General features: G+C 41.0%; 1 pseudogene; it reads left to right on the top strand.

The window, feature by feature from the left end:
• The first annotated feature begins 15,832 nt into the window (after positions 1–15,832).
• Positions 15,833–19,513, top strand: LOC122042824 (annotated as a pseudogene).
• Positions 19,514–20,984: the final 1,471 nt, after the last annotated feature.

The following is a 20,984-nucleotide window of genomic DNA, read 5'->3' as shown; positions in this document are numbered from 1 at the left end:
CAAGGATGAGTCTTGGCGGTGTAAGTCCAAGTATGTAGTCTTGACAACGTAAGTCCAAGTGTGACTTGGCAATGGATGAAGTCCAGGAGGTGAGGAGCCTCTTAGCAAAGGAAGACCCAACAATAAGGACAAGGCCGAAGGTAGCTCCAGAAGGCAAGACATGAAGGATAGGGAGACATCCGAGGGATGCGAGGTTGATGGAGAAGGCTAGGTCTAAGTTGGTCGGGCGAGGACGAGTGCTGAATGATTGTACTCGGGGCGAAATCTTATGGTTTTAGGTTTCACGGTAGCAGTACTATAGTGACACTGTAGCGACACTTAGTAGTATTGTTGGGACACTATGGCAGTACTGTAGCAGTCGGCCGGTTACTGTAGCAGTCGACTGGATCACTGTAGCAGTCGACTGGTACACTGTAGCATTCGACTGGTAGTCGACCGTTGGATAACGGTCAGCTTCACTTAAAGGACCAGTCGACTGGTGCATACACCTGTCGACTGGTAGCAGGAAAACAACTTAGTGTTTTCTTCTCGAGCTCTATTTAATAGAGCTCGGGGTGCTTGGGCATGGTTGATGAAATAAACTTGGTTAAAGACTATTAGAGTCTCCCAAGCCTTCATGTGATCGGTGTGCTTGTATTCAAGTGTTTGTGGTGAGATTTTTCCACCGACAAGGAGGTTGAGCTAGTCGGAGGTTTTCCGGGGACTAATCCACCGACGGATTGAGGGATCGTCCACCTTACGAACATGCCGTGGAGTAGGAGCAAGTTATCTCCGAACCACGTAAACGAATGTGTTAGCGGTTTACATCTCTTCCTTTGTATTTAGCTTTCATATTTGTATTCGTGGTTGTATTCTTTGTTTTCCGCCGTGCACTAACGAATACGTAGGAAGCGATCGATTTGAGTGAGACGCTATTCACCCCACCCCCCCTCTAGCTACATTTCGGTCCTAACATAAATGACACGAATTGAACTTCGAAATAAAAGAAGAGCCGTTGGGCAAGCACTGCCCGATACGATCTATCTCATTCATCAAGCCCCTTCACCATTTCGGTACCTACAACATACAAATTTAGTGAGTTCATAAACTCAGCAAGGTTTAAACATTCATATCAAGCACATATATGTAAATCACCCCTTTAACATTTAGTTCATCATAACATAACTACCATAAACCTGGGATCAACCCTGGGTATCGTTAAGTCGCATTAATTCTTCCACTTTTAGCAAAATAATACCCAATCTTTGCCCTTATCATTACCTTAACTGTCCTTCATTCATTAGGTTATGAGCTTCGATATCCTCTAAGCTTGACTCTTCTTTTTCCTCTGGTTTGGTAAGAATCCTAGTATCTTCTAAGTTAGACTTCATATCCATTTTCCTCTTCCTTTGGCGCATTTGATATCCTCTAAGTCAGACTTTGTGATTTATAGTTAAGAGTCTTGGTGTCTTCTAAGACGAATTCTTCCTCTTGATCGAGGCCTTCAGTATCCTCTAAGTCAAACTCCCCACCGAGTGTGATTTAATACTTCATTTAGCATTAAATATGGTCGTACCACTAACCTTTATATTATCCGAAGTTCTCTTAATTCAATCAATGCCAATTAAGTAGTCCACCCAACCCTTCCTTATTTAATTGAAGAATCATACCAAACAATTTTTACTTATATTAGTTCGGGAATTAAATGGTATCCGGATTAAATTTTAATCAGTGTACAACAATAGTGTTGGGATCCTTCGTACGGCTAGAGAAGGGGGGGTGTGAATAGCCGCCCCAAATCGCTCGTTTCTTCCTACAATTCGTTAGCGCAGCGAAAAAATAAACTAGAAACGAAAGGAAGAATATCAAACCTTAACACAGCTATGTACGAGGTTCGGAGATGATGCTCCTACTCCTCGGCGTGTCCGTAAGGTGGACGAAGCCTACCAATCCGTCGGTGGATGAGTCCCCGGAAACCCGGCTAATAGATACTCCTTGTGGGTGGAGAAACCTCACCACAATCTTTGCAACAGCAATAGGAGTACAAAAAGGAACAAGAAAACAAGAACAGAAATGTAAACAACACTTGCTTGCCTTCTTGAAGTCAGCAGGAACCCTGGTGAAGCAGCAGCTTCTCGGATCCAAGCCTAGCTAGAAAACCAGCAACAGAAAGAAGCTCACGCGAAGCTTTAGCACCCAACGAGCTCAACAAAGCTCAGCAGGAAGAAGAAGCAGAAGCTTCAGGCAGGAGAGAACTTCAAGAACTAAGAAGAAGTAGCTGCAGAAGCCCTCGACCCCTTTATACCTGCGAAGAAGACAGCGAAGAAACTAGCCGTTGCGTCGCAACGGCTAGAACCCTGATCGGTCTGTGGACCGATCAGGCAACATCCTGATCGGTCTGCAGACCGATCAGGAAAGAAGCCTCGCTTCTGTTCCGTCCCTGATCGGTCCATGGACCGATCAGGAAACCTTCTGATCGGTCCGTAGACCGATCAGGCTTCTTGCTAGTTTGCCACTGATCTTCTTCTGATCGGTCTCCAGACCGATCAGATAACCATCAGTAGCATACTGATCGGTCACTGATCGGTCACCAGACCGATCAGATGAGCCATGTATCATTGGATCGGTCTGCAGCCCGATCCAAACTTCTCAGCCCTAAACCTAAGGCTTCCACACCAACATCCGGTCAACCTTGACCTGTTGGTACATCATCCCTAGCATCTGGTCACTCCCTTGACCTGCTAGCACTCCCCGCTAAGTGTCCGGTCAATCCTTTTGACCCACTTAGACTTTTCCCACCAGATGTCCGATCACCCTTGATCCATCTGGATTTTTGCCTTGCCCGGCTTCACTCACCAGGACTTTCCACACTGCCTAACATCCCAGTTAGGACTTTCCCACTGCCTGGCTTCACTCACCAGGACTTTCCAACTGCCTAACATCCCAGTTAGGACTTTCCCACTGCCTGGCTTCACTCACCAGGACTTTCCAACTGCCTAACATCCCAGTTAGGACTTTCCCCTGCCTGGCTTTACTCACCAGGACTTTCCAACTGCCTAACATCCCAGTTAGGACTTTCCACTGCCTGGCTTCACTCACCAGGACTTTCCAACTGCCTAACATCCCAGTTAGGACTTTCCCTCGTGCCAAGCTCCCTGCTTGGACTTCTCCAGTGCCAAGTCTCCATACTTGGACTTTTCACGAATCAGGTCAACCAGGTCAACCTTGACCTAAGGTTGCACCTACAATCTCCCAAACACCTATTCTTGTCAAACATCAAGAATACAACTCTCTTCTCGTCAAACATCGACATGCAACTCAACTAGGTCAACCTTGACCTAAGGTTGCACCGACAATCTTCCCAAGTCAAACATCAAAATACAACTCGAGTCAAGTCACCTCGAGTCGGGTCAACCAGGTCAACCTTGACCTAAGGTTGCACCAACAATCTCCCCCTTTTTGATGTTTGACAAAACCCATAATCAAGTTAGGTTAACCCGATAACCTAACTTAGGTTTTCCAACCATCTTCCAATGTCCAATGTTCTTTCCTTGAACATTCTCTGGACATTCTCCCCTTAGGTTAATCCGATAACCTAACTTGGGTTCTCCAATAATTCTCCCCCTTTTGACACACATCAAAAAGAATTCCAATGTTCTTCCTCGAACATTCCTTGACATTCTTCCCCTAGCTTAGGTTAACCCGATAACCTAACTTGGGTTCTCCAATAATTCTCCAATAAACACTCTCCCCTTTTTGACACACATCAAAAAGAAAAAAAAGAGAGTATCAAGGTCAAGAGTTTATTCCTAATGAAAGTCCCATACCTTTCATTGAAACTCTTAATTTCCCCCTTGATACTAAACTCAACAATCAACTTAGTGATAATCCCATATCACTAATCCTCAAAAGTCTTAAGGAGTAAAAACTCCCCCTAAGAGTCAACTCCCCTTGACAATTAGGTAAAACTCCCCCTAAAGGTCAACTCCCCCTTGACCATTGCACCAACAATGTCTTGGAGAGTTTCAAACCTTTAGAAACCCGAAACTCAACTCCCACAGCTGAAATTTCATACCACAGTCGAAATTCAGCAAATTCAGCATTTGGCACGCCCTGATCGGTCACCGGACCGATCAGGCCTTCCCTGGATCGGTCACAGTGACCGATCCACACAGACCTGGACCGATCAGACTCCCTTCTGATCGGTCCACAACTCTGATATTAGAAGTTTCTGATTTTTCTCCTTCCGAAATTCAGAAACCTCTAGAAAATCACAGAAAATTCGAAAAATTATGAAAATTTGAGGATACATTCCTCATACCACATACTATCATGGAAAAATAGTTTTATCTGAAAATAACTTCTATTTTCAAATCTTGATACAAAGTTCAAAAACTTTGAAATAGTTCAAGTTTACCTCAACTTTGTATCAATTCGCTCAATGATGAATGCTATCACTAGAAAAGCTTCATCAAGGTTTTTCAAATCAATTTTGAAATGATTTTAAACCCTTTAATTTGGGACCACAATCTTTGGGCTATATGTACATGACTTGTACATAAGCTTTCCCTATGATCCCCAATTTCTTGAATTAGGCTCATCTAGGTACAAGAACTATGCACCTTGATCCTAACTCATGATCCTAATATCTCACACACATCTAAAGTGTATCAAACACATCCAAGTCAATTTTGATGTGAGATATGGGTTTAGGTCATCTTAGGCTAAGTTCTCATGCATTTTCTAAACACCAATTTGATCTCAATATCAAATTGTGTTTGTCCTCAAATCAATTTCATTGATTATAATACAAGAGATGATGACATGGTATAAAATGATATCATAAGTAAAAACATGTGCCAATGTCATGATGTCATGGCATAAAGTTTGAAAACTTAAATAAAGCATGACATATAAATAACCTAATCATTATCATGACATTTCAAATGATCATAAATTAAATATGATGTCATGACATGGCATATGGCAAACAATCATGGTAAGTTAGCACAAATGAAATACCTAGATTACCTATCTAAGTATCCTTAATCACTTAGCTAATTTAACATCTAATCCTAGATTGCCCTTATATCCCTAAGAGAAACCAAAATCCCAATTATGGTATTTCTCTAGGTTTTCCTCAAATTGTGCCACTTAGGATTAAAAATGATATTTCCACCATTAGGCACATTTAGCTCTTCAAGGAGTAACTAGTAATTCTATTTCATTTTCAAAGGTTAACAAAACCTTGAAAATGCTCCTTGAGTGTCAATTTCCTCAAAGTTGGGCTAACTACCCTTCTAAGCGGAGTTGACACTCTCTAACCCATCTATGAGGTAGAGAGGATGCTCCTAGGAACCCAATATCTATGTGAGCTCATTGGGTTCACTAAATATTCACTAGGGATGACTTCCCTAGCAACCCTCCTAATGACCCTCTTAGGCTTTGAAGCCTTGGTCATTTGGGACTCATCAAGATCAACTCTAGGGGTGACTCCCCTTGTGACCTTGGTGGTGGTCTTCCTAGCCCTAGGCTTTGTTCCATAATCGAATGGAACACTATGATAAGTGGGCTTGACCACTTGGGACTTAGGTTTTTGACCCAAACCTTTCTTGTCCTTGGACTTGGGTTTTTGACTCTTAAACCCTAGAGATGATCTCTCCATGTTTTTAAGAGCCTTTTCTAAATTATCAAGTCTTGACTTCAAGACTTGATTTTCCCTCTCTAATACCTCAAGTGTTAATTTGTCATTTTCTCTTGAGATATTCCTAGGCATGTGTCTAGTCTTCTTGGGATTTCTACCTAGGTTTTCCTTAGCCTTAGATGAGTTAATCCTAGAGTTGGCCTTCCTAGTATTATCCTTATCTAAGTTAACATGTTTAGCACCTAAACACATGTATTGATTTCTAAGGTTAACATGCTTATCATTCTTGACAATTGCAATAAGACTACTAGCATGTATCTTATTAGAAGTGCAAGAATGAACCTTAGAGGATACCTTAGGGTTTGCCTTCGCTCCCCCTTTACACGTGCTTGGTCTTTTGTCCTTGTGAGATTGCCTCCCCCTTGGACATTGACTCCTATAGTGTCCTCGTTGCTTGCATTGGAAGCACACCACGTGCTCCTTGCCCTTGCGTTTTGGGACTCCGACTTCCTTGATCTTTGGCGCCGGTGGAGTCTTCTTAGTCTTCTTTGGACATTTACTCTTGTAATGTCCAAATTCCCTACACTCAAAACACATTATATGCAATTTGCTAGAAACTAAATGGCTTGAGTTACCTAGAGGTGAGGATGGATGAACGCTCTCTCCTTCATCCCTTCCGGAGGTAGAAGCTTCTTCTTGCTCCGAACTTGAAGAAGAACTCTCCTCCTCTTCTTCTTTAGATGTTGAGTGTCCCTCAACTTCTAAATCCACATCTCCATGAAGTGAGCTACTTGGCTCACTTGACTCCTCTTCATGGCTTGAAGTGGAGTTCCCCTCATGGAACTTAGCCAAGTTGTTCCACAACTCCTTGGCATTGTTGTATCCACCTATCCTACACAAAATATCATTAGGTAAAGAAAATTCAAAAATCTTCAATACCTCATCGTTGACTAGGGATTGGTGGACTTGTTCCTTGGTCCACTCCTTCTTCTCTAGGGTTTCTCCTTTCTTGTCCGTCGGAGGCTTGAAACCTAATTGGACACAACTCCAATTCTCAAGATTAGTCATAAGAAAATATTTCATTCTTACCTTCCAAAACGCGAAGTCGTCGCGATCGTAGAAGGGTGGAATGGTGATGTCGTCTCCGAGTTGATCCATCTCTAGCTTGTGCTCCCTCGGGTGTTAATCCGGCGAAGAGCGACCTTGCTCTGATACCACTTGTTGGGATCCTTCGTACGGCTAGAGAAGGGGGGTGTGAATAACCGCCCCAAATCGCTCGTTTCTTCCTACAATTCGTTAGCGCAGCGGAAAAATAAACTAGAAACGAAAGGAAGAATATCAAACCTTAACACAGCTATGTACGAGGTTCGGAGATGATGCTCCTACTCCTCGGCGTGTCCGTAAGGTGGACGAAGCCTACCAATCCGTCGGTGGATGAGTCCCCAGAAACCCGGCTAATAGATACTCCTTGTGGGTGGAGAAACCTCACCACAATCTTTGCAACAGCAATAGGAGTACAAAAAGGAACAAGAAAACAAGAACAGAAATGTAAACAACACTTGCTTGCCTTCTTGAAGTCAGCAGGAACCCTGGTGAAGCAGCAGCTTCTCGGATCCAAGCCTAGCTAGAAAACCAGCAACAGGAAGAAGCTCACGCGAAGCTTTAGCACCCAACGAGCTCAACAAAGCTCAGCAGGAAGAAGAAGCAGAAGCTTCAGGCAGGAGAGAACTTCCAGAAGGAAGAAGAAGTAGCTGCAGAAGCCCTTGACCCTTTTATACCTGCGAAGAAGACAGCGAAGAAACTAGCCGTTGCGTCGCAACGGCTAGAACCCTGATCGGTCTGCAGACCGATCAGGAAAGAAGCCTCGCTTCTGTTCCGTCCCTGATCGGTCCATGGACCGATCAGGAAGCCTCCTGATCGGTCTGTTGCCTGATCGGTCTGCAGACCGATCAGGAAAGAAGCCTCGCTTCTGTTCCGTCCCTGATCGGTCCATGGACCGATCAGGAAGCCTCCTGATCGGTCCACAGACCGATCAGGAAACCTTCTGATCGGTCCGTAGACCGATCAGGCTTCTTGCTAGTTTGCCACTGATCTTCTTCTGATCGGTCTCCAGACCAATCAGATAACCATCAGTAGCATACTGATCGATCACTGATCGGTCACCAGACCGATCAGATGAGCCATGTATCATTGGATCGGTCTGCAGCCCGATCCAAACTTCTCAGCCCTAAACCTAAGGCTTCCACACCAACATCCGGTCAACCTTGACCTATTGGTACATCATCCCTAGCATCTGGTCACTCCCTTGACCTGCTAGCACTCCCCGCTAAGTGTCCGGTCAATCCTTTTGACCCACTTAGACTTTTCCCACCAGATGTCCGATCACCCTTGATCCATCTGGATTTTTGCCTTGCCCGACTTCACTCACCAGGACTTTCCACACTGCCTAACATCCTAGTTAGGACTTTCCCACTGCCTGGCTTCACTCACCAGGACTTTCCAACTGCCTAACATCCCAGTTAGGACTTTCCCACTGCCTGACTTCACTCACCAGGACTTTCCAACTGCCTAACATCCCAGTTAGGACTTTCCCCTGCCTGACTTTACTCACCAGGACTTTCCAACTGCCTAACATCCCAGTTAGGACTTTCCACTGCCTGGCTTCACTCACCAGGGCTTTCCAACTGCCTAACATCCCAGTTAGGACTTTCCCTCGTGCCAAGCTCCCTGCTTGGACTTCTCCAGTGCCAAGTCTCCATACTTGGACTTTTCACGAATCAGGTCAACCAGGTCAACCTTGACCTAAGGTTGCATCTACAATCTCCCAAACACCTATTCTTGTCAAACATCAAGAATACAACTCTCTTCTCGTCAAACATCGACATGCAACTCAACTAGGTCAACCTTGACCTAAGGTTGCACCGACAATCTTCCCAAGTCAAACATCAAAATACAACTCGAGTCAAGTCACCTCGAGTCGGGTCAACCAGGTCAACCTTGACCTAAGGTTGCACCAACAAATAGTTCAAACATGACTCGAACAAGCTTTTAACCATTCATAAAACAAGCTTAACCCTTCCATAAACAATAATCAAAACAGAATTTAAATGGTTCAAGACATTAGGAAAAATTAGAGCATAAACTATGATTCTTATTAGTGAATTAAATAGTTTCTTAACCAACCAACCCAGTAGTTATAGGAACCTAATCGTGGTTTTTTACCATAATTAAAATAGAGTTTTGTACAACCCATAAATAATATTTGCTACAGGATTTAAATTGTGCAATACATTTGTTAAACTAGCACTGAAACTGTGATTCTTGACCGTGATTAGTACCAAATTTAAGCTGTCAAAATAGTAGCTAGGGAGGAATTTAATCAAAGTCTCTTAGTGAGGTATCTAACTTAAGAGCAGAAATAACAAGACAGAATTTATCATCAGGTTTAAGTAAGAACCTTTGATACACTGTCTAAGTTAAGGGCAAAGTGTTTAATACAAAATTTACCACCCAACTTAAGCAAGGTTCATTTGGTATGCTACCTATCTCATATGCAATAAATTTATTTAAAATAGAATTCAACATCAAAATATAACTTTGCATGCGATATAAATTAAGAGCAGTGATGTCATACTAGAATTCATTAACAGATTTAAGGGAGAATCCCTTAGTACGCTATGTAACTTGAGAATAGGAATTTTAAATCAAAATTTAACATTTGCAACACTGATCATTTGGTTAGATTAACCGAAGGAGAACCTCTGACCGAATTTTCTATCAAACCCAATTTTGTCCATAGCTTAACCTACCTCAAGATCATTAAGACTTGTTAGATCATCACAACAATTGTAAATGATTCCCATTATTCAACAACCTCACCTTTAATCATTGAAACCTAGGAAAATTGCTACATATCATGCCATTGATGAAGTTTAAATCCTTGCCTTAGTATAGAAGAGCATCGTGAATGATTGGAGTAGCTTTCCTTCTAAGGTCGAAGCCTCCTCTCTTCTTCTTGCTTGCCACTAAAACCCTATCCTTCTCCCTCTCTTTTCTGCCGCTGCCACTTCCTTTTCCTCCTCTCCTCTTTTCTCTTTTTCTTTCCCCCCACCGCTCCCTTTAAATCCCTTTTTATAAGTAACTAAATCCTAGTTCTAGGTCATGTCCTATTAATTGGGCCGAGCCTATTAACCCATTTGTTAGAATATTAATGAGTTAGCCCTTTAAGTAATTAATTATTCCTAGATAATTAGTTTTCATTCTCCTCCCTTGAATTTCTAAGTGAATCGGAGCCTACAGTAAGTATCTTAGTACTCGTGTTATTCTTTTCTAGTCATTAATACCGAGATTACTCATGTATCTACTCAGTTTACTAACTACATAGGCTAAGTCTGATCGTGTACAACTCATCAAGTACATCAGACTTCCAATCACTCGTAAGTACTCTATTTGAGAGATACTTTCCTTGTGATTTCTCGATAGATGTATACTCAGATCTATCGACATTCATGCCAACACATTATCATCATTGTTGAACCTCTTAAGAATCTTGTCCACATAACGGGATTGACTTCGAACAAATCTTTCTAATGTTCTAAGAATTTTTATTCCCAAAATAACATCAGTTAAGCTCATGTCTTTCATGTCAAATCTTGAGTTTAATAGAGCTTTTGTGGATTTGAGTATCTTATCATTACTTTCAATGATAAGTATATCATCTACATAAAGGCACAAGAGGATATAGTCATGATCTGTGGCTTTCATATAGATACATGACAACTAACTCAAGTTTAGCCAATCTGGTTAACCTTGACCAAGGAAAAAATTGCACCAACACTCAGTAGATTAAATGAAAAGATGCTCACATATCAAAAGGACTACTCCTTATATTCTAGAATCAAGAAAACTACTTCATTGCAAGGAAATTACAAACCAAAGACACTAGAAGAAACATTCATATAATTCAAAACAAAGAATAGAGATAATATAAATGCTTAGGGAGAAGATTTTAGGTGTCTTCGATGTGGTTCCTTGTGCCGGAGGTGAACAAATTGTCAGAGTGAATAAAGATGATTGCTCTAGGGTTTCCATTAGAAGGGGAAACCCTCTCCCGAGGAGGATGAAGTCCTCTGGTCCCTGATCCCTAATCTAAATGAGAAGAACTCCTTTTATAGTGTAAAAAAAGTAGAGGCTCGACACGGGTTATGCCGTTGGGTACGTGCGGCCGTGTCGGGTGCGGGGCTCTAGATCTAACGAGGCACGACCCATGCTGCTGGGCACAGATCGTACCATTGGGCATTGGTGGTCGTGGCAAACTGACTGAGTCGAGCATGACTCGTGCTGCTGGGCACGGGCACTTGTGGCATGGAGGTAGAGCAGGGCACCACCCATGCCGTTGGACACGAGTAGTCGTGGCAAGTCGACTAAGCGGGGCATGGCTCATGCCACTAGGCACGAGCACCCATGGTGAGTCAGTCGAGCTGGGCATGACTCGTGCCTTTGGGTAGGGGCACCCGTGGAGTCTCCAAACTCGATCTCCTTCCTCTGATTTCACTCTAATTTGCATCCTTGTCAATAAAAATATGCGAGAACAGTATTTAGGAGTAATAAAGCATGAAAGAAGCATAGAGTCAAGATATCACAAATCATGCAAGCAAAAATAGGTCAAATATGACGTGAAAATAATATACAAAATCTTATATATTTCATGCTTATCAAATGACTTCTTTTTCTTTGAGATCCTAGCATCAAATACTATTTTCTGACTTATGCTTTGAGTGGTTTTGTTGGGTTGCAAGGTTGCAAATAAAGTCCCACATTGAAAATATATGAACAAGATCGTAGATTTATATGGAAAATATATCTCTATTGGTATGAGGCATTTTGGGTAAAGTCTAAGAGCAAAATCATGAGGGCTTAGGTTCAAAGTGGATAATATCATGTCATTATAGAGATATATAAATTTCTTTTAGTTCTAACAGCCTGGGCCAGACTGAGAGATGGAGTTTGCTTAAGAGTATGATCCCTTTTTTGGGGTCGAACTTTAGCTTGGGTCTCGACATTGGAGTCAGCTGTCTCAGAGACTCTCCTAACTCAATGATCGGGAGCAACATCTCAAGAACAGCGAAGGTCAACACTGTAGGAGTAGGAACCCCGATCTTGGTTACAACTTCAAAAATCTCTTCCACAATTGTCACAAACTTGGCCACTATAGAAGAGCGAGGTGGAGACAGTTCAGATGTGCCACGTCGGTAACCTCCGAGGCTCACCTTCCTTCCACTAATGTCAGCTCCCACTTCAACTTCTTGTTCATTGAGGTGTCCAACATGATTTATTCTATAAGGACAAATAAAGTTAGTTAGTGAAAGAATAAATCTAACCAAAGAAGCGTCTTATTCAGTCAGTCGTCCAGTGGGATGATATTCAGGCTCAACCCAACTTGGTAAAATAGTGCTTCATTCTCCAATAGTTGATTAACATCAAACTTCAGGCCGTTTAGGATCTTGATCACCTCCAAGTACACCCACTCCAGTTTGTATGCTCCGAATTATGGTTGAGCTAACAAATTGTCTCGCCAGGTGGCCGACCAGGTATACAGATAGGGGGGTTTGACAACAAAGAAACAACCCTTTCACCCCTTGTTCGAGAAAGGGTATTCGCCAAGGAGGTTATATCTCGGTCAGGTCACGAAGTAGAAAAACCTGAGTTCTCCACGCTAGGGGTATAAATAACAATAATAAGTATAGGGTCAAGAGGGACTTGTTACAACTGACAAATGATGACAACACTATATCAGGTTATAAGAATTGGAGGTAAACTAGGTTAAAGGGATTTGGAAGTAGATGGCTAAGTCTTGCTGAAAAGACGGAACGGAAAACCTGAGGCCACTCGTTAACTAGTAGCAGAAGACAATGATATAATCGGAAGGCGACTTGTGTGCCGATGCTCCAACATCGGGATGTGGATCATGTGATCGGTTGGGATGCTGAAGTGTAGCTGGAGCTACGGTTATGCACCTCTCATATAAATGGTCTGTTGTGCCTCATACTAGAAATTTAATAGGTCGTCACCGACCATGGACTCAAAGAAGGATGATGTGAAAGAAATGGGGAGTGAAAGAACGGACAAAGACAAACTTACTAAATCATCGGGGATGTAAGAAAACAAAGATGCTGGAGCAGATGAAAGCGAATGAAGGTGGAGTCGCTTTCTGAAAGCTTAATATATATACTTTAGCGGTGGCACAATAGGGTTGTCGCATCAATCCTCCGAGTTATTGGATGTCTAGTAAAGAATGGTGAGATCTCATCTCATCCCTCAGATCGCTTAGCTGAACAGTCACAATCCTTGCATCATCTCTCCCCATTAAAGCAAAATAGTGGCAAGTTAAGAAGTGACATATTGATCTTTGTGACTAATACAGTCGTCAGATGCTGAGGTCAAATAGGCGGCAACCCACTACCATCGTCGAATCTAGGGTTGTGTAACAGCAACGCTGCCGCACACCTTTGTAATTAATAAGGTAAGGTGCTCTCGTGACTCGAGGCAGATATCACATGCCACTTATTAATGCGACAAAATAGTGCGCCAATCATAAGGGAGATATGTGATTTTACGTATTGTGTCGATTAAATGTAAAACTTTGTCTCCCCGACGACTAGGGCCTGGATAGCTATCCCGATGAAATGCTGACACCTCAACTAAACATTTTGATAAGATAAACTCATAAGGCAAATGATAAATCAGCACAGTTCTTCGTTTAGATTTATGGAGAGACTTATAATGTGGCAAAATCTTGTAACCTCGACGTGGCTCATATGGTCAAAAGTCGTACTGAGCTATTGGCCAAACTCAAGGTGGGTTAAATGTGACTAAAAGGGTATCAGACCCGACCCCGATGAGACATGGGTATGATTGGATAAGTCAGCTATCATGTCTCGGCCTCAGCTATTGACATCTCCTCGGACTTAGCTTTAGATCCAGATGTCTCCCTCAACATTTTTCATGTCTCAGCCTCAGTTGTTGATATTTCATTTGCCTCAATCTTAGATTTGGACGTCTCTCGCGACATCTTGCATGTCTCGGCCTCAACTGTTGACATCTCCTTTGCCACATATCCAAACATCTCCCCAGCATTCTTCATGTCTCAACCTTAGCTGCTGACATCTCCCCTGTCTCAAACCTAGATCCATACATCTCCCCCGGCAACCTCCATGTCTCATCCTAGACTATCGGCATCTCCCTTACCTCAGCCTCAGATCCAGACATCTTCTCCGACATCGTCCATGTTTCGGTCTCAGTTGTCGACATCTTTTAGAACACATGGCACCAGGTGAATGGAAAAACGATTATATGGTTGTTATATCTTGTCTCCTAGATACCCTCTTGCAAATACGTGATGTTTAGTGGGTGAATAGATAGCCAATGATTATCGGATCTAGTTCCTCCATTGGCGCTAATATGGAGATATTTTTTTTTGTCAGTTGTATAAACTCTAGAGAAGATAAATGCAAGATGATCTCTTTCAAACTTTCATTTGCTTCTTCTTTCTGCTATACTTTTCATATCTCAAGCAATCTTAACTTGAGCATCAAAGTGTTTTGTCGGAATCTCTCGTGTCAGTCTAAATTTTTATTGAAATGCATTTTAGATCCTACTCATCCTCTTCATCGATAATTTTCGAAGAGCGTGTATGTCAGATTATCCATCGAGATGATTCGATCATCACAGTATTTGACTGAAATAACAAACAAAATAGGTAAGTTTGATCCGACCCTTACGGATAGTGCCTGGACCATGCAACTTTCATTTTTTTTTTAACTTTCAGTTATGACAATAGAATTTTAACTTTAGGGTTTAGAGATTAGATTATAGTATTAAGTAAAAAAAAATCATATCGTAAAAATATTTATATGAGAAATGATACCCTAAGAACCTTATGCTGTAGTCCAGTGACGGATCCAGGAGTTTAAGCATGGAGCGCGACTAATTTTTATACGGAACAAGGGACGGTATCCTCCATCTTCACCAGTAGAACTCTATAATACTACAGATTACACTGTCGGCAAGGGCGACCACCAATTCCACCCCTCGATCCGCCCCTGCGCTGCACACACCATACACATCCAAATAAAAATTTCAATTTAAATTTTTTTCATACCTAATACTATAATCAAACTCTAAAAATAAAATTTTATTGATATAATCTAAAAAAAAAATGCTCGATTCTGAAACTATTAGCAATGATAGGATCGAACTTACCGGCAACATAATTTCCGATCCAAATCTCTGTCCCATCTATTAAATTGGATCCTATGAAATGCAAGCAAACGATGAGATCGAATCTTGTCCATGTCTGTAGAGTCCGTACGTCCAACCAATTGCAAAGCAAAGCGCGTGTCGCGAGAGAGCGTGTCACAGCAAAAACCCGCCACCGCCACCGTCCTCCCGTCGCCCAACTCGAGCCAGCAGACGCCAGGCCCGGCCCACTGTCTTATCGCATCGCCGTCGGTTTCAGAAAACACAAACCCACCGTTTGTGTCAATTAATTATTTAAATTCCTTTCCACCAAACCTTATAAGTAAACAAACAACACGACAGTCAATGTAAACAATCAAAATCTGTGTCGATCGATCAGCAATGGCTCCCTCTGCTGCCATGCTCTTCCTCAGCTATCACCAGTTGAAGAACCCCCACCAATCTCCTCCTCCTCCTCCTCCTCCTCCTCCTCCTGTTCTTTCTACTTCTTTCTTCATGATGTTTTCTCGTCCCTCGCTGTGTGAAAGGCCTCCGTCAGCGAAGCTGGACGGCAAGGAAACGACGGCGACGGAGATGGAGGACGAGTTCCAGGAGGCGGTTCAGCTCAGCTGCTGGTCCCTATAATTAAGCATCAATCCATCCATGGATGAATATTTATACACGTGTGTCTGTATGATCTCGATGTGAAATGTAAATACAAGCTCTTTCGTTTACTTGTGAGGATCTTGATACCTTTTGAATTCACAGGAAGTGTTAATTTATACGTGCAACCTACTAACCAACGCATTCAAAATGGATTATCTACGACAATCGGTGGTGCTATTTGTTTGGGTCATGAGAAAATTATTTTCAATTTTAATACTTAAATAAAAAAAGTTATGATTAAAAAGAAAGATCGAATAAATAGTTGCCTAAGAAATCGGTTTGGTCCATTCTGGTAAAATCGGGCCGGTAGAAGAATCAGGTTCAATCGCAATCGCCCGCTCTCCCAACTCCACGAACTATATCTTGGATCTTCTCCCTCGGCGACGCGGATCTGACCACTCTTCGTCCTTGCGACCGCTGAACTTCGATCGTCAAATAGCACACGCTCCCAGTCTAGGCTTCGAGTAGCAATGAAGGTCAGTCGCACTTTCTGATTTGCGCAATATTTATGATCGCATCGATTCGCGTGTTCGCACTGGTGCGGAAACAGATAGCGGTGGAAGGATGCTTGCACGGGGAGTTGAATAAGGTTTACGCCTCGATTCAGCATATCGAGCAGGTGGAGAACACGAAGATTGACCTCCTTTTTTGTTGCGGCGACTTTCAGGTATTCGAACGCACCATTTTCTTTATGATTTTTTTTTATAAGCTTACAAGCCAATATGATTCTGCTAAAATGATCTAACCTAAGAATAATATATTTTGGGAGCTGAGGAATGGGGACCAGGTAGATTAATGGTGATCGTGATTGAGAGGAAAATGAAGAAAAGGAGAGAAATTGAGGTTAAAGATGGCTAAAATGCAGATGAATGGTCTCTCTATAAAGCATTAGCGCGATGGCTTAGCTTTCATATAATCTCTTGCGAAAAGCCTAAAATTCTGTAGTATGATTTCCACTTTCACCTGAATATGACCTTTAATTAATTTTGGACACATTCTATTGACTTGGATTGCCCAACGTAGAGTCAATGTATCTAATGTCTTAACAAACAACAAATATATCTCATTTTTTAGGACAAGAATAAAAATTGTAGAGGCCATCAATTTTTATGAAATTTAACACTTCCCCACCCCGACTCACTTACCTAGGTTAAATGATATCAAACAAGACTTTGATGTATAGTATTTTCCTTCCCCTTTTGTTTTTGCTGAATGGTTAAATGCGCCTTCTTCTTGGGACAATATTCTAGAAATAATGGATCTCATCCTAACTTTGTCTTCACAATTGTGAAATTCCTCATACTACTTTTGTTTCAAATAATGTTTACTTGCTATCCATCAAATTCTGCCTCGTTTCTTAACCAGTGAGATATTTGGCAATTCTTTTGTTGAATTACAGTAATCTGCTATAGAAGGAAATAATTTGCAACAGTGTACCTTGTATCATTCTAACAAAATCTAGCAACCCCGTATAACTGGTGTATGCAATATAAAACAAATCTTGCAAGCAAGTGGATTTACCTAATATCAACAAGAAAATTACATTTTCCTCTTGTATGCCTCAATTCACTTCTTTTTGACTCTTTAATCCGTGCAGGCAGTCAGAAATGAAAATGATCTTGACAGATTAAGTTGCCCCCAAAGTATCGAAATATGAATTCATTATGGAAGTATTATTCTGGACAAGCAGTAGCACCTGTTCCAACTTTATTCGTTGGTGGGAACCATGAAGCGTCAAACTACTTATGGAAATTGTGAGTCTCTTTTCCCTCATATAGGCATAGGATGTATTTATTTATTTTTTATTTTGAACTTTTGCTTTGATTGTAGCATAAAGGAGTATGTGGAATGGTTTATAGTTACATTTAGATACTTTTAATTATAATCTAACTTATAAGGGCTTTTGCATATGTACCATTTTGAAGTTTGAAAGATGTTTTTGACCTTTCAAAGTGAGACATTTTAGTTATATTTCTATCCCAATGCTCAAGTGCTCCACTTATCTTTGACACCCCACACTGTTTAAAGTTTGATATTTAGTTAAATTTCACATCTTATAGGACGCATAATTTTATCATCTACGACATCCTTAGATTGGTTGACAGAAACTATGATTGTCTATAATCAGATAAGAAAAACTCTCAAATGCCACAACACTTGAAGTTGCATGTAAACTAAACTTCAGATCAGGTTTTGATATCATTTTGGTATTACATTTTATGTTTCATACAAGTAATTATCTTGCAAAGGGCGTTACTACAAATAATTTGGTCATGTTTAGGTCAATTGAAATGATCAACTTTCATTTTATCATGTTTATTAAAATTAAGAAATTTAAAAGAATCGTTATGTGCCACTTTGTTATAATTATGACGGTTCTTACTTGGAGGGATGGGAAAGATGAGTGAAGGGATAGAAAAGTGTAGCTGAGGCTTTAATTTTCTAGGAGTGCATATTGTTGCTTTGTAACTTCTTAATGCCGCAATAGTTTACCATGTCATTACCTTCAGGCTTATAATTTTCCTTGTTTTTTGGCATCATATGAATGTTGATAACATCTATTTATTGGTTTATTGGTATCAGGTATCTGTTTGCTAGATATTACAGTGGATGGGCTGCACCTAATATTTATTTCTCGGGCTTCTCTGAAGTGATTAATTTGGCAACATAAGAATTGGACTCTCCGGGATTTATAAGCCTGGACATTATCATCTAGGCAACTATATTTTTCAATCAATATATGTACTTATTTATCTTTGTGTTCATGCTTTCTTTTATTTAGTACTTTGTGCAAAAGAAGTTGTTTCAATGCTTGTTAACTGTTGGTGCAGGGAGCACCATACGATCGAACCTAAGTTTTGATTATGGCAAAGAGTTCAAAGTTAAGATATCTTGTTATCTAATAAGTGTGAATGAGCCTGCAGGAATGTCCTAAGTGTTCTTGGGCAAAAGTCCTAGTGGATTCTAGGCAGATGGAAAAACCTTAGGGGAGGTAATCCTAAGTCCTAGGGGGTGGTAACCCTAAGTGGAAAGTCTTGACGGGTTGAGCACTTTGAGCGAAATCCGAAAGTCGGGAACTCTTGGTGAAAATCCAGGTGGTCACGAACTAGGTGAAAGACTGGACGGGTCGGGGATTGGACGTCCAGCGGAAAAGTTTTGAAGTCTCGGGTGTTGAGCAAAAGTCTAGTCGGTCTGGAGGACCGGTCTGTCAAGAGATAATTTCTCCTTAGAGGAATAGGTGAGGACGCGTTCCCCGTTGAGAGAATAGTAGGCGTCGGTTCGACTTAAGATTTTCGGGAAATCCAAAAGTCAGAACCGAACAGTTCGAAGGTTGTCAATCACCTATATTATTCATATTTTATTGTGCTAACTTTGTTTTACAGGTATACTTTGTTTGTGGACTAATATGCCTTGCAGGAAGGGAGTTGCACAAGGAAAAGCTTGGATGAACAGTGTCCGAGGCGGCGAGGCCCCTCCGGGGCTGTTGGAGACGCCTCGGGTGCCTTAGTCGAAGGCCTTGTGCAGCAAGGTGCGAAGGCGCCTTCAAGGAGCCTGAAGGCGCCTTGGATGCTGGTGGAAGGCGCCTTCTATGGAGCTTGAAGGCGCCTTCGGACATATAGAATTCGCAGAAAGCGGATTTTATCGACGACCGAATCTGCGGGGATAAGTGCTTAGCTGGAGGCACCTTCCATGGAGCTTGAAGGTGCCTTCAACAACCTATATAAGGCAGTCTCGAACCGAGCCTCTATAACACTGACTTTTGCGATCATTCTACGGCGCACTGCTCTAAAAGACGATTCTGCGACTCTGTGACGCAACTCCGGCGACCGAGCGATGCGACTCCGACGATCGAAAGCACGACCTTCTAAGATCCTCATGTTAGAGTGTATACTAAAAGCCTAGCTTTTGGTATAAACATTTATCTAGAAATAAGAATCACATTGGTCAAATGTCTATATTTATGATATATGTAGTTGTTCAATTAATTTATATTGTAGATAACATGGTGTGTGGTGTCACACACAGAGGATCATGTTATCAGTACCTTATAAATTATAAACAGTAACTCACGACCATAATGGAAAGGAACAAACCATTGGAAGGTCGTAGTGTAATTAGGTATTAGTTTATCTTAACTATATAATTACACTAGTACACTTAGAGTGTATTGAGTAGGACCATTAGAGGTCGTTTCTTTTATACTGACTTTATAAAGAAACAAAGACCTCAGTTATTATGGAAGTGTGTGCTCTTAATCCTAATATAATAACAAGCACATATATTTGATATTTATTTCTTTAATTTATCAATGGGTGAGATTTAGTTCGATGAATCAATAAGCCCGACAAGTTGGAAATGATATCACTTATAGTGTGTATTGTTGATTATAGAAGGAAACTGTGTCCTAGTGATCTAGGTTGAGAATGTCCTCAAGAGGAGCTCATAAGGATTGTCATGTTAAACCCTGCAGGTGGACTTAGTCCGACATGACGATAAGGTTGAGTGGTACTACTCTTGGACTAAGATATTAATTAAATGAGTTGTCAGTAACTCGCTTAATTAATGGACATTTGACATCTTAAACACAGGGAGACTAACACACTCATAATAAGAAGGAGCCCAAAATGTAATTTGGGATTGGTGCGGTAGTTCAATAATAGTTCTTTAGTGGAATGAATTATTATTGATGGAATTAAGTTGTGTGTTCGGGGCGAACACGGGAAGCTTAATTTCATCGGGAGACCAAAACCAATTCCTCCTCTCGGTCCCTATCGTAGCCTCTTGTATATAGAGATTTATACCCACCACATACTCACCTTCTTACCCAACCAATAGGGGCCGGCCAAGCTAAGCTTGAAGCTCAAGCTTAGGGCCGGCCAAGCCTAAAGGTTGGCCTTAAGGTGGCCGGCCAATAGCTTGGAGCCCAAGCTTAGGTGGCCGACCACATCATATTAAAAAGGATTTTTTAAAATTATTTCTTATGTGGATATCATAGTTTTAAAAGAGAGTTTAAAAATTAAATCTTTCCTTTTAAAGCTTTCTACAAAAGATTAAGAAAAGATTTGAAATCTTTCCTTATTTGTAGATTGAAAGGAGATTTTATTTTTAAGAAAAACTTTCCTTTTTAACCATGATAATAATTTAAAAGAGAAGTTTAAAAATTAAATATTCTCTTTTATTAGTTTCTACAAAAGATTAAGAAAAGATTTGATATCTTTCCTTATTTGTAGATTGAAAAGAGATTTTAATTTTTAGAGATAACTTTCCTTTTGGAAATTATCCACATGTTTAAAAGAAGAATTTTAATTTATAAAATTTCCTTTTTATTAACCAATCATGAAGGGATAAAAATTATTGGAGAAATTTTTATAAATTTCTAGAAACAAATTAGGAAGTTTTAATTCTTGTGTGAATTAAATTTTCCTTGTTTTGGGAATTAGAAGTGGCCGGCCATTAT

This window comes from Zingiber officinale, chromosome 2A (genome assembly GCF_018446385.1).
Source record: "Zingiber officinale cultivar Zhangliang chromosome 2A, Zo_v1.1, whole genome shotgun sequence".
Taxonomy (NCBI): Eukaryota; Viridiplantae; Streptophyta; class Magnoliopsida; order Zingiberales; family Zingiberaceae; genus Zingiber; species Zingiber officinale.
Note: the sequence above shows the minus strand (reverse complement) of the source record. Positions and strands in the feature narration are given on the sequence as shown.